Raw genomic sequence first — 5,754 nt, forward strand, 5'->3', positions numbered from 1 at the left:
TTTCTTCAGCAATAAAGATGTACAGAGGGAATCTAACATGTTCTGTCATATACTGTGCTTAGTCATGGAGCTTACCTAGTGCGGAAGACATGAAGACATTCATTCATTCACTCACTCACCCAATGCCAGGTACTGAGAACACACAACCTCTAGCCCTGCACTCAGGGAGTGCATGCAGTCTAGTAGCGGACACAAACACTAACCAAGCTCACAAATTCATCACTACAACTGTGAAAAGTTACAACAACAAAAAAGGCAGTGCCCCTGAGGAGATCCTAAGGTATATAACAGGCCAGGTATATACTAGGACGGGTACTGAGTAAAGAACCAAAGGATTGGAAGGAATGAAGCAGGTTGGAGGGGATTGTAGCGTGGAGGATTTGAATAGGGGAAAGCATTTCAGAGGAAAGCCCTTGCATGTGAGACGACTGTCCAGTTCCAGCGTGGCTTTTTGCCCTTGCGGGGAGGGGTCGGGAGGGTGTGGAAGGACCAAGGCCCAGGGAGGGGGTGGACACCGATGCGGATGAAATCAGTGGGGTTCTCAGAGTGCTCAGGTTATGTGAGCGACAGTACTTCTCAGGCTGGTAAGGCAGAGAAAGCAGTCACTGAGGAGTTAGGCTAACGGGGAGGAGTTTCCCAGAGGAAGATGGAAAGAAAGGCTTTCCAGGCCACTGTCAGGCACGTGAAGGGACAATGACAGAATAGGTGGGTCCATACGAATATGGGTGATAGGGACGGAGGGATGGGCTGAGGAAATCGGCAAAGACTGACCGGGGGGCAAAATGAGCAAAGACTGACCGGGGAGCAAAATGAGCAAAGACTGACGGGGAGAATACCATCTATCTGGGCAAGAAATGAAGCCCTGAACCAAAAAGGTGGCACTGGACACGGAGAGGAGGGTCGTGGACAGATAGCTGGATTTGCAGTGGAAACAATTGGATTTCAGGAAGGTAGGATGTGAAGGAGAGTAAGGAGCCAGGGCTGATGATAATGACAAAGAATAGTATCAGCTGCCATTAGGGAACGTACTCTGCGCCAGGCACATGCATTACCCTAGTTCTCACAAAGAGGCTGTGAAGGAAGTAATACCATTATTATCCCCATTTGATACATGAGACAACTGAGGCACAAAAGTCAAATAGCTTGCCCGAGGTGACACAGCTGTGAAGTGGCAGAGCCAGGATTCAAACCCAAGCCCAGCTTTCGTGGCTCTGCTCTAAGGCCTATTCAGAGATTTCTAGCTTGGCAAATGGTGATGGACAGGGAGCACCTGAGTAAAGGTAAATTCTGGTTTGGAGGCATTAGGTGCGAAGTGCCTGAGGGCAAACAGAAAACAACTGGAAACAGGGAGGGTCCCAGGACTCTGGAAAGAAGTTGCAGGTGGCTCCCGGGGTGGGGGTGGTGTTCCATGTAGTCAGACTCTGGAGCCACAGAGAGCAGGGGCCTAAGAGGTGAATGTGGAAAACCAAGAAGGGTTTTTGGTAGAGAGGCTATATTGAGGTTTCAATTTCCATTCAACTAATGCAAACACTAGACTTTACAAGATAAAACATGGAACATAGTTTTAAGATATAAGATAGATCTCAACCAACCCAATAGAAAAAGTAGACATGTACATACAGAAGTGTAGACAGACATTATAGAGTGGCACTAGATCTTACCAGGTGTAGGTTGTAAACTCCGCCCATAAAGAAAAATAAGTGTAATTATTAAAAATTATTTTAAGATCACCCTTGAAAATCCTTTGAACCACCCATAAATTACAGTATACATTGTTTTGTCTATACAATCCCATACCGGCTATGTATGTATAAATGCCCAGCGTGTGATAAAACCGATTTACACAAAATACAATTTTACAGTATTCCTAATCACACACTATTTAAACTGCAATTTTCCTTCACGGTTTTGGGGGGAAGTTATAACTCGTCTGTATATGGAAATGTCAATAGAGTTCCGTTTCGCTCAGTGCGGAGGCAGATTTTCCACTTTCACAGGTAATGCCCCACCACTAGCCAGGTGGCCTTCCACTGGGTTGTAAAAGATACAGATGTCACTTTCTAGCCCTCAGGGAGAAGAAGTAGCGGGGTGAGAGCTTGCCTACTCCCCACAACCTCTGGTCTCTCTGCAAACAGTGTAAAGGGAATTTGCCAATGTGGCAAACACCCTCACATCTAAAAAACGACAGTATGCCATGTGGCCCGCTGCTGACATCAGGGAGTTACCTTAGAAACTGGTTGTGGGGACAAAGCCAGGAGTGCAATTTCCAGGCTCTCAGCCTCGCGTGGAAAGGTGCTCACTCGGGTAGTAAATGGCATCAACTGTGATTGGCTGGCCATCAGCTGTGGCTAGTTGGCCGTCAGCTGTAACCAGTGAGCCATTGGCCACTAATATAACTGCCGTGGCTACGCTAGCAGAAAATGGGGGCTAGCAAGGAGATGGTGACTGAGCTAGCAAGCGCGGATTGCAGTTAGCACGGCGGATTGCAGCTAGCGAGGGGAGTCGGTCAGTTGGCAGAAAAGCGGACAGCAGGTCGCACGTCGTGTGAATCCAGCCTCCAGTGAGACTATAGTGGTGTGACTCCCCTGCTTATGGCTCCGTGGGTGTTCCCTTTTGGCCTCACCATATCCTGTGTTCTTATGTGGAGAGCAGGACCAGAGACCCCGCCTGTCACCCTGCACGACAGGGCTCCTATATGAACTTGTATTAACTTGATATTTAACATAGGTCAAATACCAACTCACTGGCATCATCTCAAAAACAACCACTCTTTCCATGATGCCTGATGAGATTTTACCAAGAGATTATTCCAAGAGGGAATGGAATAAGTAGAAAGTGTTTTGACTTACTGCATTGGTCCATGAGTTTTGACGACGGAACCATGTTTTCAAAATTAACTATCATGACATCTTTTACATGGGAATTCCCTAAAAGTACACATACATACACACGTTCCTCCTCTCTCCCACAATTTCTTCTATGACTTTTTAAACAGCTCCACAAATGAACATTCAGACCCACCTATTTAGCTAGAACCTTGGACACATCAGTGTACTCAATTTAAGAAACATGAATGCAAATTACATACATACTTTATATTTGTATTTATATATTTTGTACATATGTATCTCAGATATATAAAATTCTAACCTCCATTTCGTCCCTCCAATATGATACAATGCTATAGTAACTTTCCAAATGCTCCCAGAAGCTCAAAACCTGAATCTCACTTAGCATGACCCACCCTCCTCCCAGTCACCAGGGCCCTTTTTCCATAACACAAATCCTGCCTTTGTTAACTCCTTATCCTGCAGCTGCTCTCATTAGTAGCTTTCTGTATGAGTCTGTGCAACCCCTGAATTTCGGGAAGGCCCATTTCTCCAACTTCTCCATCAAGTCTCTACTAGTTTGCTGACTCACGTGACGAATGTCAGCCCCGTTCCAGGAACCCTGGCTGTCCTCCTCTGTATATAGTCAAAACAAGTTGTCCTTTGCATGCATTACACACAATCCCAGAGAAGGCTGACTAAATCGGCTAAACCAGTCAAGACAGATGATTTCCAAGTGTCTGATGCCAGTATAATCGTTTTACAGCAGGCCAGTTCAGAAAACCAAACCCATTCATTGCTGGGTTTGTTTCTCGGCAATCATAGCGATCTCTTGCTCTAGGAACCGCCTACTGACTTCTCTTCTGTTAGACCAAACCATGCCCATGTATCGTTCATTCAGCTTTGGTGGGTAGCTCCGCAGACATTAGCATTCCCTTCCCAGCTTAGCTCTGCTGTTAGCCAAAAGGAGAGCCTCTCTTGACTTTACAGTGGGAGGCACTCCTCCCTTCCTAATAGATTCCTATCAGCTATGCAGAAGAAAGCAGGTCCCATGCTAACATGGCAGACATGCCTGAAGCAGAGCAGAAACAATGTTTTCTTTATCAGTCACACCTGTGGCCAGTCATTCATTCGTTGCCTGGGATTGGTGTATGTATTAAGCAGCATCCCAAACAAATTCTGCCAAACGTGGTGGACAAGAAATTGGAGACACAGCGTGAGCATCCAAAAATGAGACTGGGACTAATTGCAGAAAGTTCCCCCAAAGCCTGAATGATTAGGAAATGCCCTGGCTCACAACTGTTTTCCCCTTGAATTTAATCTATTTCTCCAGGAAAAGGTTATATGCTAGGCACTAAATTTTACAAGCGAGAAAATCATTTAGCTTTTTACATAACAGTGGTCTAGGGGTGTAGGTGACAGTGACAACTACTTTCCAGCGGGGTTGGGAGCTGTGGGCTTGGGTGCAGACATGGCCAAGTCCAAGAACCACAGCACCCACCACCAGTCCGAACATGGCACAGAAACAGCATCAAGAAACCCCGATCACAAAGACACGAGTCTCTTAAGGGGGTTGGACCCCAAGTCCCTGAGGAACATGCGTTTTGCCAGGAAGCACAACAAGTAGGGCCTGAGGAAGACGCAAGCCACGAACGCCAAGGCCACGAGTGCATGGGCTGAGGCCATCAAGGCCCTCGGAAAGCCCAAGGAGGTCAAGCCCAAGATCCCAAAGGGCGGCAGCCGCAAGCTCGGTCGACTTGCCTACATCGCCCACCCCAAGCTTGGGAAACTTGCTCGAGCCTGTGTCGCCAGGGGTCTCAGGCTCTGCAGGCCAAAGGCCAAGTCTCGAACCAAGGCCCCAGCCATGCCTGCAGCCGCAGCTCCGCCTCCAACTCAGGCCCCGCCTCCAGCTCAGGCTCCTGCTCCCACAGGTGCCCAGGACCCCCACGAAGGCTCCAGAGTAGAGGCCTCTGTATGCCGATGGAAGACGGAGGGACTGGTGTGGCCCTCGGCTGCTCTCTGCGTGGGTCTGGTGTCCTCCTGTGCTATTTGAACAAATAAAGCTGAGGGAGGATAGGTCCAAAAAAAAAGAAAAAAATTACTTTCCAAATGTCAGTCCGTCATCTGACATAGAGTTGTTATCTGTCCGGTGCTTTTGTACAATCTCTGCCCACCCCTCACGCATGCGCACACTCATACTCATTTCCATGGATCCAAATATTTTCATTATAGTCGTTAGAATTGAGCCTTTCTTAAAAGTGCATGTGAAGCTCCTGTTACGGCTAGGGGGTACACTGAGCCCCGTGAAGGCAGAGGCATGTCATATTCACCCTGTGTCCCCATCAAGGCTGAGCAGTGCCTGGCACATAGCCCGCAAAAGTTTTGTTGAGCAAATGAAGAAACATTAGACAAGGACCGTGTCCTTAAAACCTCTGGCTGTGAACAGATTGTTTAGTTTTTCTTTTCCATGTTTTCATTCATTGTCAGCAGATATTTGTTTTCCTTCTTTCTCGGAAGAACTAGCATTTATTGAACTCCTAACGTGTGCTTCAGTTTATGGGGTTACTTAATTTAAAACTACCATGATGAAGGGAGCATTTTCCTGGATGAGGAAACTTGCAGAGGATAAGGAATTTTCCAAGGGCTGAACGTCCAGATCTCTTGGTTCCAGAGTCTTCTCTCTCTGCTCTAGGGCTCTGTGGTTCGACCAAGGTACACCGATTTCAAAGGGTTTACACATCAATTCTCCAGAGCCCTCAAGCCTTCTGATTTTTAAATTCAGGGCTTTCATATTAGTAATTCTAAAAGAATTAATAAAAGTACATTTTCTATTATTCGGACAACTACCTACAACTCTCTATGTTAACTGAAAAATGAAGGTGCCTGTATAGCATAGCATTTAGGGTACAGTGGTGACTGCTGGAAG

The 5,754-nt window shown here is 46.8% G+C and overlaps 1 pseudogene; it reads left to right on the forward strand.

Moving 5' to 3' along the window:
• Positions 1–4,299: 4,299 nt before the first annotated feature.
• LOC117034747 (60S ribosomal protein L29-like) lies at positions 4,300–4,881 on the forward strand (annotated as a pseudogene).
• Positions 4,882–5,754: the final 873 nt, after the last annotated feature.

The sequence above is a fragment of the Rhinolophus ferrumequinum genome, chromosome 15, assembly GCF_004115265.2.
Source record: "Rhinolophus ferrumequinum isolate MPI-CBG mRhiFer1 chromosome 15, mRhiFer1_v1.p, whole genome shotgun sequence".
NCBI lineage: Eukaryota > Metazoa > Chordata > Mammalia > Chiroptera > Rhinolophidae > Rhinolophus > Rhinolophus ferrumequinum.